The following is a 12,549-nucleotide window of genomic DNA, read 5'->3' as shown; positions in this document are numbered from 1 at the left end:
ATGCATTTGGAGCATATTTTTGGCAAAAATCCAACCATTGACTGGTTGCACACATACCCAAGTGTGTTGGGGACTTGTTTGGCTCATCAATTAGCAATCTAATCACTCCCAAAGGCCTCAAATGCAGGCGGCGCAGCTCTTACTATGAAACAGGGCAGAATTTTGTTCATTTTGCCTACGAGGAGATCCATTACTCATTGGTTGCTTGGTTCCTTTCACAATATCTTTAGCAATTGGTTGCTTTGCACTTTGGAGAAGAGGGATATGTGATTGGATTGAGAAATTATCATCAATTGAGCTGGGAATGAGCTGATTAAAACACGCTATCCACTGGTTGCAGAGAAACAGAGCATTTTTAATTGAGCAATTAATCTTTGGTCTTTTACAATTGGACAAATTCCTCTTACATGGAGTTGATGGAAACTATTGCTAAGCTAATGAATGCCTGGTTTCTCAATTTGGACAAATATTGAAGGAATTAGAGCCAAATTACTACTGGTTTTTCTAGTTTTTCTAGTTTTTTCCAAAACAGAGAAAGGGGTTTTCAAAAATTGATATGTACACATGTCAGATGGTGTTGATACTCTACATTGAGGTTGTTTAGGTGTCAATGCAAGTTGCCCATACTTGATTGCGCCGCTACATTGTGATTTGGAGCCTTGGAAAGCGCATCAAAGCAAGGTATCCTGGACTGCGTGAGACAGTTCATCTTAGATGATTACAGGTTGATTTTCTACATCAAATTTGGAGTTTATTGGCTACCTTGGAGTATCAAGAACATTCATTGGAGTGTGGTTGAGTTGAGGAAGGCTCATTTATAGATTTGGAGTGTGCGGAAGGTGTATGCATTGAGCAAACATGTCGGATAATCCAGTTCAGATTGTTGGTGAAAAGCTGGATAGGAAGAACTTCCAGGCATGGAAGTACAGGATCAAGAGTTTCTTGAAAGGAAAAGGATTTTGGAATCTCATTACAGGTGCTGAGCCAGAGCCTGAGCTACCTCGATAACCTACACAGCAGCAGCTTATTGCTCATAAGCAATGGTCAGAGAGAGCATTCAAAGTGCTGCATTATTTGTCTATATGTATTTCTGATGCTATGCTCATACACATACAGGATGCTGAGAATCCCAAAGATGCATGGGATACTTTGGTCAAGATGTTTGATACAGATACGAGTGCTCGCAAGTCTCAGTTGTTGCGACAGTAGATACACAATGTGAAAAGGAATAAAAGGAGCACACATGATTATGTGCAAGAAATCAAGAAGTTTGTAGATGCATTGGCCACAATAAATGCCCCCATGCCTGATGATTTGGTGGATATTACCTTGCATGGTCTTGGCAAGGAATACAAATCTTTTGATACACCTATCTCAGTGAGGAGTACAGGTCTACCTGACTTTGATGAGTTGGTTTCACTCTTGTTGGTTGAGGAAATCAAGCTCAGTGATTCATTTCTGGATGCATCTACTAGCCATGATGATGGCAGAAATCAGGCTTTCTACTCGCAGAGAGGCTTTAGAGGCAGGGGGAGATTTGCATCACGAGGACGTGGTGGTAATGGTCGTGGATGGCAGGACAGACCTCCACAACAAAATTTTCAGCTTTCATATGGTGCTCGAGGTGGTCGTGGATATGCACCTCAAAGAGGTCGTGGTAACCCCCATGGTAGAGGACGTTGGCAAGGCCAACAAAATTCTATGCAAGATGTGGAATGCCATTACTGTGGCAAATATGGTCATATGGCGAGAGATTGTTTCCGCAAACAGAATGATTTGAGAGGGGGTAGAGCACAACGTGGTGGTCATTATGGTGGAAATTATGCACAACATGGTGGAAACTATGCATCAAGCAGTAATGATGGCACTGCAAATCATTTGTTTGCCATGAAGCATGTTGTGGGTTCTATGACGACAAATGCTGAGAATGATGACACATGGTATATGGACTCAGGAGCATCAAACCATATGACATGTCATGGAGAATGGTTTGAGCATATGAAGCCTATGGATGTAAAAGGCTATGTGGAGACAGGTGATGATATCCAGCATGTCATTACACATGTTGGAAGTGTACCATTGGTCATGCACAATGGTCAGACAAAGTCTATGTCTGATGTGTTGTATGTGCCTTCGATCACTAAAAGCTTGGCCTCAGTGGGTCAAATGGTGGAACAGGGATTACAGGTTCGTTTCAACGAGCATGGATGCTTCGTTGAAGATTTCAAACATGGATGTAGAGTGACTGTTAAAGGAAAGAAAGAAGGCAGATTGTTTAAGCTGGATGTTGGAATTCCTGAGCTAAAATCAACCATGTTCTCCAAAAGTAAAAATGTGGTACAGGACATTGATATGTGGCATAAGAGGATTGGACATGTCAATATACAGAGATTAAAGAACATTCAAACAAGAGGCATTGTCAATGGATTGCCTAGATTCAAATATGATGGAAATATGCATGTTTGTGAAGCCTGTCAGTTTGGGAAGCAGGCAAGGTTGAGGTTTCCTAGAGAAGGAAATATGAGTAACAGGCCACTTGAGATAGTACACAGTGATGTATGGGGTCCTGCACAAAACCCATCTATCAAAGGCAGTTTATACTATGTTACATTCATAGATGATTTCAGCAGGCATGGATATACTTTCTCAAAGAGAAGAGTGAAGTGTTGGAAAAATTCATGGATTTCAAAGCTTTTGCAGAAAAGCAATATGGCTGTTGGATTAAATGTTTGAGGACAGATGGAGGTGGTGAATACACCTCAAAAGCTTTTGAGCATTTCTTGAGGAAGCATGGAATAAGAAGACAATTGACTTGCAGGTATACACCTCAGCAGAATGGTGTGGCTGAGAGAAAGAATAGAGTCATATGTGAAGTGGCTAGGACGATGCTCAATGAAAAGAGCATGCCAGATTACTATTGGGCAGAAGCATGTGCTACTGCAGTGTATATATTAAACAAAACACCTACAGCAGCCATTCATGGAAGCATGCCAGAGATGCGGCTTACAGGTTACAGGCCAGACATTGGACACCTTAAAGTTTTTGGATGCATAGCTTATGTACATGTGCCTGATGAAAGAAGAAGGAAGTTGGATCCTAAGGCAGAGAAATGTGTATTTGTTGGATATGCACAGGATCGAAAGACATACAAATGTTATAATCAACAAACTAGACAAGTGGTCATCTCACGAGATGTGGTGTTTGATGAGCTTGCTAGTTGGTACAAAGCAAAAGATAAGGGAGTCATTGAGTCACTTGAGGCTGATGTGCCTGTGAACTTGCCACAAGCAAGTTCTAGTTCTACTACTATGTCTGGGCCAGCAGCAGCAGAAGCTGAGAGTAGCAGTGTACGTCCATGATCAGGACGTTTGAGGCATGAGAATGTGAGCACTGGGAGTAGTGCTATGGATAAAGGCAAAAAGAAAGTCGAAGGAATTGGAATCACAGGTTATGAGTCATCTAGCTCTGAGAGTTTGGATGAGGAGCTTGGCATACCTGTTTTATGCACACCTGGTGCTAGACAGGACAGATATGTGCCACCACATGCTAGAGTTACAGGTGTACAGAGTGACCCACATGCATTACGGAGATCCCAGAGAGTCAGATATCCAGTTGACAGATTGACATATAGAGATTTTGCTATGCACTATGCATATATGACATCTATGGTGAAGCATGTGGAACCTACATGCTATACAGAGGCTATTGGAGAGTATGTATGGGAGAAAGCAATGAATGTTGAGATGGACGCATTGGTCCATAATGATACATGGGATTTGGTTGCATTACCAAAGGACAAGAATGTTATTAGATGTAAATGGGTTTACAAAGTGAAGTGCAAATCTGATGGTTCTATTGAGAGACATAAAGCAAGATTGGTAGCAAAGGGTTATTCACAAACCCAAGGATTGGACTATGATGAGACGTTTAGTCCAGTGGCTAAGATGGGCACAGTGAGAGTAGTCATTGCTATGGCTACAGCTAATGGCTGGGAAATGCATCAAATGGATGTCAAAAATGCATTTCTGAATGGAGATCTACAAGAGGAAGTGTATATGGCACAGCCAGAAGGGTATGTACACCCTAGATATCCCACTCACGTATGCAGATTGAAAAAGGCATTGTATGGTCTAAAGCAAGCACCTCGTGCTTGGAGTGATAAGATGAGAAGATATCTTATCTCACTTGGTTTTCAGATTTCTACAGCAAATTCTTCACTCTATGTGAAGAAGACAGAGCATGGGATTGTTTTACTAGTCATCTATGTGGATGACTTGATTATCACAGGTGATCATGGTGCAGATGTGATGCATGTCAAGAAAGTTTTGAGTGGGCAATTTGACATGAAAGATCTTGGTGAGTTGAGATACTTCCTTGGAATTGAAGTGGTGAAAATCATGCAGGTACTTGGTTATTACAGTGCCAATATGCATTGGATATGTTGGCAAAGTATGGCATGACAGGGTGTAAGCCTATGAGTACACCTTTGGAGCAAAATGTGAAATTGCGAGCTGATTATGGCGAGGAATTGGATGATCCTTCTATGTACAGGAAGATGGTTGGTAGTCTCATATACATGACTATCACACGCCCGGATTTGAATTATGCTGTGGGGCTAGTAAGCTAGTTTATGCAGAGCCCCAAGAAACCACATTTGGATGTAGTGAGACGCATCATGAGATATGTGAAGACCACTGCACATTATGGTCTATTTTATGAGAGTGGTAAAAGCTTGGACATACATGGCTACACAGATGCTGATTGGGGAGGTAGCGCATATGACAGGAGGTCTACTAGTGGATATGCTTTTACACTTAGAAGTGCCGTGGTGAGTTGGAGTAGCAAGAAGCAACCTACAGTTGCTTTATCTAGTACAGAGGCTGAATACAGGGGTGCAGCCATTGCTACTTGTGAGGCTATATGGTTAAAGAGTCTCTTGGCAGATTTATGTGAGCCTATTGATGGCAAAGTTGTCATTCATTATGACAACATGAGCAGTATACAGTTGGCAAAGAATCCAGCGTTTCATGCGAGGACCAAACACATAGAGGTCCATTATCACTTTGTTAGAGAAAAGGTGCTGGATGGTATAGTTGATCTTCAGTATGTGAAGACTGATGAGCAGGTGGCTGATATCTTCACAAAGCCACTTAGTAGGGAGAAGTTTGAGTACTTCCGGACTATGTTGGGAGTACATGGGATGAGGTTGAGGGGGAGTGTTGAGAGTCTTGATATCCCAAGCTCATCTACATCTTCATTGGCAGTACATCATGAGCTTGAGAGGGGCTGTTGAGATTCAAGCTTGATGTCAGTGTGAGCCAGCTATGCTATGTGCTGGCAAATTAGGTAGGAACATGTGTGAGACAAAAATGACCATGTGTCCAGCTGGTCATAGTGTGTGGACATTAGCTAGGGTTAGTAGAGTGTGGACACAACTCATAGTGTGTTGTGTGGATTATGGATTAGTGCATTATGCTTTGTGTGAGAGTGGACATGGCTTCCCTCTATGGTTAGGGTTTGCAATATACATTAGGGTTTGCTCCTGTGTGTGTGTCTCCTCCCCCTCTACCGTTCTTTCAACACACGTGACTAGGCTTGTTATAGTAGAAACACCTTCTATTAGATCTCTTTGTCTTTTCAAAAGCATTGGGGGTATTAGAGCCCTTCTCCTTGCCTTTCTTTGCATTTTCAGAGAATGCCATATCACTACCATCTCTGGCTTTGAAACACATAACCTCCTCCATGATGAGCATTGCGCTGAACTCCTCAAAACTAAAAAGTGGATTGTGCACATACACGTTCAATAAGGTCACCAAACTATCATACTTTAGGGGTGACACTTTGATGCACATGTGTGCTCACTCCTCATCTCGCTAGTCTTAGTGATCCCCATTACTACCATCTAATCTTGTAGATTTTTATCCATGATATGAATTGCTCTATTGCTTCTCCAACAGAATGCCTTTATGCTGCAAGAAGCTATTTCTCAAGGTTTTAAATCCTTGTCTAATTCCTTGACTTATACTAATTCTTTGAGCTTTACATGCTTTAAAAGCTATGGCAGTGTAATGAATCACGACGATCATCATTACCAAATCACAATGACATTGGTGATGATCATGGAAAATGGCGTATATGTATTCCTTCGCCTCCATGCCAAAAGCATGAATAGGATATGTGGTATGGTCTAAAGTGAATAGGATATGTGGTATGGTCTAAAGTGAATCTGCTAGATCTGGAGTAGGACCCAACTTTGCATTAACCCCTATTATTGTAGTTTCCCACAACTCATATAAATCAAGGATGGACCTTATCTTGAACTTCTAAAGAGTGTAATTTGTCCCATCCAACTTTCTATCACCAAAAGGTGGAGGGCAAGCATGAGAGGATGTGTTATTTGTAGGTTAGGCCATCTCTCCAAACGTGCCTTTAAATAGCAAAAACTACCAATAAACAAGTGCTTTGATACCATATAAAAATACACAACACAACAGAATATGGATACACACAATACAAAGCACTAAATGTCAAAAATAAGTGGAGAGTAAACAAAATTACTTGTTGAAAAAACTTGATTACAAACTGATGATATCAGCCCACTTGTGTGGTTTGGGTAGGGAGCTTTGATGGTGATCTAGAGAGACTCTAGATGGAGGATGTCTTTCTTACAAAGTGCTTGAACATAATGAACTCGATGATCATGGAATTCCACAAATCCCCCATATATATAGTATCTCGTATGGTAGGTCTATTCATTGATATATATGTACTATGAACTATGAATTATGAACTCCCCTCAACCCGAGAATAATGTCTCCTCAATTTGCTATCTAGCACTCACTCATGCAGTCACATAGCTTGCACAAGCATGCATCCTACTTGGCAGAGTGCCAAGTCTACATAAGTTAGCTCCTTACCATTTAGCCACACTTGGCCACCATCCAGTGTTGTCTAAATTGGAAACTACCCAGTGCTCGGGTGCTCAATAGCTACTCCTTATAAAGGAGGCTTTACAAAATAGAGCACATCCATCACCCACAAAAACATCACAAGGGTGGAGGATTGATCAAATGCTTTTCCAATAGCTTTTTGCAAAGCATGAGAAGATGTGTCAGTGTTGTCCGGTCGAGACCTGGCACTTGCATGGTTCCGAAACACCACCTAGTCGGCTTTGGAGAAGCAGATATGACTAATACTATTGTGCCCATCAAGATAAGCCAATGCTAGTGCGTTGTGCCACCGATTTGCCTAGGCTAAGAGAGTTAGTTGCAATAGGGTCGTAGTTAGTTCTTACATCTAGAGAGATCCTTAGCATGGCTCCTAATCCTGTCTCGAAGGGAGTCACTTCTTCCGGTCCACCCGGATTAACTATAGACATAGACACAAGTAAAAAAAAATGTTCAACACAGAAAGCACTGACACAACTTAAGATTAAATTGGAATTGCACAGCATAGAGCATGAAGAACCATACCAACAATCATTGTATTCCTCAGTAAAGCCGAGACCGCATAATTCCACAGTCCCCTTCACTCTCCACACTTTTTTCTTTACATTCACCTGGGTATTACCCGTCGTTGGCAAGAATAGTTACAAAGTTGTTACAAGAAAAAGATCCTAGGTTGTTGCCCAATGGGTATGCTTGGCAGCAATCCAGCGCCAGATGGCTGCCAACACTTGGCAATCACAGTGGATGCTGTGCTAGCAACAAAGCCCACATTGGCCTTATTCCTGTCAAATAAGAATTGCTTTCTTTATAGGTAAACAAAATTTTCCTTATGGATATCTTGCAGGGGGTTAAGGCCTTGTCTACCCTTCTTCCTCTTCAAGTCCTTCATCCTTGGAAAAGCCTCATGAGAGAAATTTAATGGGCTTATCCAACGCATACCATGGCTCGTAAGCCCTTATCCTCTTGCTCACCCACTCATGCCCTAGCTCAATTTCTCATCTGCCTGGCATTGGAACTACATTTCTATTGGCTTGGCATGTGGGAACCTCTTGCTTGCTCTTTCCATTGCCTCAATGGCCATTCCTGCTGCAAAAGCATGTGGTTTAGTGTACTCTAGGGCAATGGTTGCATCTTTAAAAATTATTTTCTCTAGCCCTTTTAACCTTCTCCTTCCCCCCTAACTCCATCTCCACCCATAAGGCAGTTTGCTTGTTGGTTCCATCATATAACTGTTGTTGTCCTTTCTCTTTCTATGAGGAAGCTTTGTTGGCGAGGGGCACTAGCAGTTCTAATCTATGTGTGAGTTGTTGTCTCCTCACCTAGGTCCACAAGTCACAAGATTCCCCCACTTCCTTATACAACCTGGGATTTGGATGAGGGGCTCGTTCTATGTACTTACTCCCCTGCTTGTGAGTTTCCCTGCCCTTGCTTCTCCACCCTTTTGTCCAACTAGTTCATAAATTGTGCAATTTTGTTCCAGTTGGATGGTTGCATTGTTCTCGCCTGTGTTTTGAACAATGCAGCTATGTAAGGGCCAATCTTTGTCTTTGTGTTTGGGTGGCTGACCTTGCCAATCTCATCCTTGATGTTATTATATAGAACCTCCGCCCACACCACTTTAGTTCCTTCTTTTGTAGCCTTCACCAATCCATGTGCTTTTCTTTACATGCAGAATGGCTTGTGGGTGAGATTGATCATCTCTACCACCCACAAAGAGCATACGCTTTTGTCGGTCCTCATCTGGTGTCCCTATGATCTTGAATTATTTTTCTTTTCCTTCTAGAGGACCAAATTCCTTCATGAGATCATCGTTGTCTTTGGTTTCCTTGATCTCCCTGTGACGTAGAGGAGATCGAAAGCCCTCTTCTTTCCTGACGGAAGTGTAATTGTATCTATCTTCTACATCTGCTCTAGTTGCTCTACTACTTTGTAGTTCTGCTGTGCTGGAGCTCCTCCCATGGCAGCTCTGCAAACTCTTTGAGCCCCATCCTTTCCAACCATTGCACATGTTTGTCCACCTCCTTGTACACTATGGATGACAGTGGCTCAAACTCCAGCATCATGTCTCCTACTTCAAGGAAACTGGGGTGGCTTGTAGGAAGGCAAGGAAGTGAGCAAGGTTTAGCAGAAAGAGAGTTGAGATCATGAAGAGAGTCAACCTTGCAAGCTAGATTCTCAAATGTTTATTTGGAAACTATGCATTCAATGGAGAGGCATTTAGCCTTCTGTGAGGTGCACCCTTCCCAAGGGCGGCCATAATTGCATCATCTTTCCATGATTGCCCTAGATCTCCCTCTTTTTTCAACCATCAATCCCTTCTATGCTCTTTTCGAGGTTATTAATGGGCCTTTACATGTCCATGCTCCCCTTTTTGTGGTGCCAACCTCAACTTTCCCATTTGCACCACGTTGGTGCCACCTGTCTCCTCAATATCTGTACACACCGTTATCATATTTACACATGGTGAATTTAAATCTAGGCAATACTCTGGCATTTTTAAAATCTTCAAAATCATATCCTACTTCCTAATCCTAGCTAGACATAGATTCTGGTTCCTCAATCAATTAATGACCAAGATTTTGATTCCCTTTTAGACACTTTCTCCCTTGATCTGGCATCTTTCCATAGTAGGGCTTCAACCTGTATCCATTTACCAACTTCCTAAGATTTTCACCATCTAGACTTACTAGCAAAAAAGTTCATGTCCCCAGCTTCTTGACAATCCTATATGGGCCCGTCCATCTCATTTTCAATTTTCTAAGGTGGGGTCCCATTCCTGATGTAAAGAGTAGTACTCCATCTCCTACCTCAAAGATCTTGAACTTTGTGTTCCTGTCCACTTGTAGCTTTCTTCTCTTTTGCACAATTTTCATTGTCCATGTGTTGTGCAGTCTTCTTTCATTAAGCTTCAGGAGCCATTCAATCCTGTGCATCTTTGATTCTTCCGGAGAGAGCCTTTCAGCACTGCTATCCTGAGACTCTCCTAAGACTCACACTCAAGAACCTGTATGTTCCATATAAGCTTTAATACACTAGGCTACAATCCATCCTCTCCTAAATATGTATTCTTTCATTGTGCTTGTAGGAGCCACACATGTCTCCCAAGATAAGACATTGTGACTAGCCTCGATGTGTAAAACCAAGGCTGACCATGCATCTACATGGAACTCTAGCAGTAGCTCAAGGGGAGATGGCTCAACCACATTGTGAAGGTTCCCTAGCTCCATGTACAGAGATCTATATGCCTATGGCCTCTTTGGTGATGTTTTTGTCAGCCTCTCATCTTGTGAATTTGATAAAGCATGTCCTAGGTGAGAGGTCCACACTAGCATTTCAACTTAGTAACATTGAAATAAAGAGAATGTAGGGGAAACAAAGATCTTGAGTTCCTTACAAGAAAACACACACACATAAGAGAGTGCAAGACAAAAGGGTTGACCGTCTGACAAAAGCTGCAGAGACTGATGGGACATGAAGAAATGGTCGGACAACAAAGGCTGACAATAAATAGTAGTGCACATGCACGTTTATTGTAATCATATGTATAATATTGTAATAGTTTAATGTTCTTGTAACAATAATAAGGGAAACGGTGAGAGACGAGACAAGAAGGGTCCTTCTAAGATAGTGAAGTAGGAAGCAGTTAGGAGTACAAGATAGAGATATAGAGGGATAGAGAGAACAGTTAAGACACATAGAGTTTTTGAGCATAGTAGTATTATACAAGTTTTAGGAGCATAGTAATACAAAGTACGTGAACATTATTCATTGTGTGCTATCTGAGTGAGAGAGTGAGCTTCTGTGTTTTCTGTGTGCATTCTCTGATCTATCTGTAATCTTGTGAGTTTTGAACCCATTGGGGTTATGCATTGATAGAACTAGTAGTGACTATCTTTGCCCGTCGGCTAACACTTTGGGGATCCTGCTGCATTCACTCTCACCATTTCTCTCACACGAGGGAAACGTTTTAACGCAACACTCTAAAAGGGGAGAGGAACTTCTTGCAGAAGTAATAGCAAGGCAACTTAAACTGCCAGCAGCAGCAGCAGGAAGGATAGGATGCCCCACTAGGCTTGGAAAACCCTCCCCATCTCCCTAACATTCATCAGCATTAAATGGCTAACTAAGGAGGAAAAAACAGGTACCCCACCTACAAACATAAGAAGTCTAAAGGCCCCAACACACACGCCATGAAATTCAAGGGTGTGTGGAAGGTGAATCACACTCATGTAAATGTTCTAGATGAAAGGAAACATGATCAATTCCAGGCCACATTCGGTAATATACCAACTGAATGGGTATCCCAATACGACTCAAACCACTTCCAAACCTTTCTTGTGCTAAAAGAGGCATTCCTCAAAAGATTCAAAACTATCAAAACTAACTCTAAGTTACGTGAAAGATCCCTGTCCCCTCCGTGCAATGAATTTAGGGGTACTAGAAGTGGAAGTAGTACTTCTTGCATGGGGTAGGGTCCCTCACTCAGGGCCTTGCCCACGGATATCCGAACAAGAGACTAATCCCTCGGTTCTTCCAAAACCAAACCTAGAAAAACTTCCCTTGCACGAAAAGCACGGGTGATTCCTCCAGGATATTTTTACTCTAATGTAGTCAAAAGCCTTAACTAACTACACTAATCTGACCGGACCTGTAAGTCCCATGGTCAAATCAAGGAAAAGATTGCACTTGGATCACAGAGACCAACGCTTTTTTCCTCATTGAGAGGCACAGCCCCGTTGATTCTTTTCCATAGAATAATTTTTATCTGGTATTTACTTCATCTATCATACCATAACATAATTGAGTCTCATTTTTGGGATCCGTCAGCCCAGCCTAACCCCATCATAAACAAACAGGACATTTAGAAGTGATATGTCCTGTTTGTTTATACTTGTTACATTTCATTTTGTTGGGATATTTGATCCAACAATTATTTGCCAAATGACCCACCTTTTTGCAATGGGCACATTTTACTTTGACCACTTGATGTGACAAAGCTTGTTCAATATTTGATGAAGTTGCATTTGAAGATTTAGCTCCTCTCTTTGGCCTCTTTTCTTCATCAAGACAAGATTGAATGACTCCTTCGAGGGTGGGATTAGGTATGTTCTTCAGGGTGGTGACTAAGGTGGGGTACACCTTCTAGGTTTTGTCCCGGGTACCACGAAAAGAGTTCCCAAGCCCCCTAGCAGCTGGATATTCATGCAAACTTAAAACTAGTCACACCACTTACACACCCAATATGAAATTGCCTTTTTCACAAATTCAGCTGTCTTTAAAACAATCATTTAATGAAATCATAGTGTCACTGATCATAATCCTCAAAATCTTTGGTTGAATCCTTATTTCCAATCATTCCTTCATTAGTGTACCTATGGCATCATTGGCAACCAGAACACTCACCACCTATCCACTCAGGGGCCTTTTTGATGGTTCCTAGCTCATAGTACTCAGTAATATATTCACATATCAAAATGGAATCTCCATTTAAGATGAGCAAGATCAACCAATGGATCCATATAAAAGAGCCATGGACTCATCCGTTGAGGACCAGCAAGGTCAATCAACCAGATCCATGCTTGAATTCAAAAAACAATTCTTA

The sequence above is a fragment of the Cibotium barometz genome, chromosome 56, assembly GCF_041138505.1.
Source record: "Cibotium barometz isolate CiBa-2024 chromosome 56, ASM4113850v1, whole genome shotgun sequence".
NCBI classification, from domain to species: Eukaryota; Viridiplantae; Streptophyta; class Polypodiopsida; order Cyatheales; family Cibotiaceae; genus Cibotium; species Cibotium barometz.
This window is presented reverse-complemented; position numbering follows the sequence as displayed.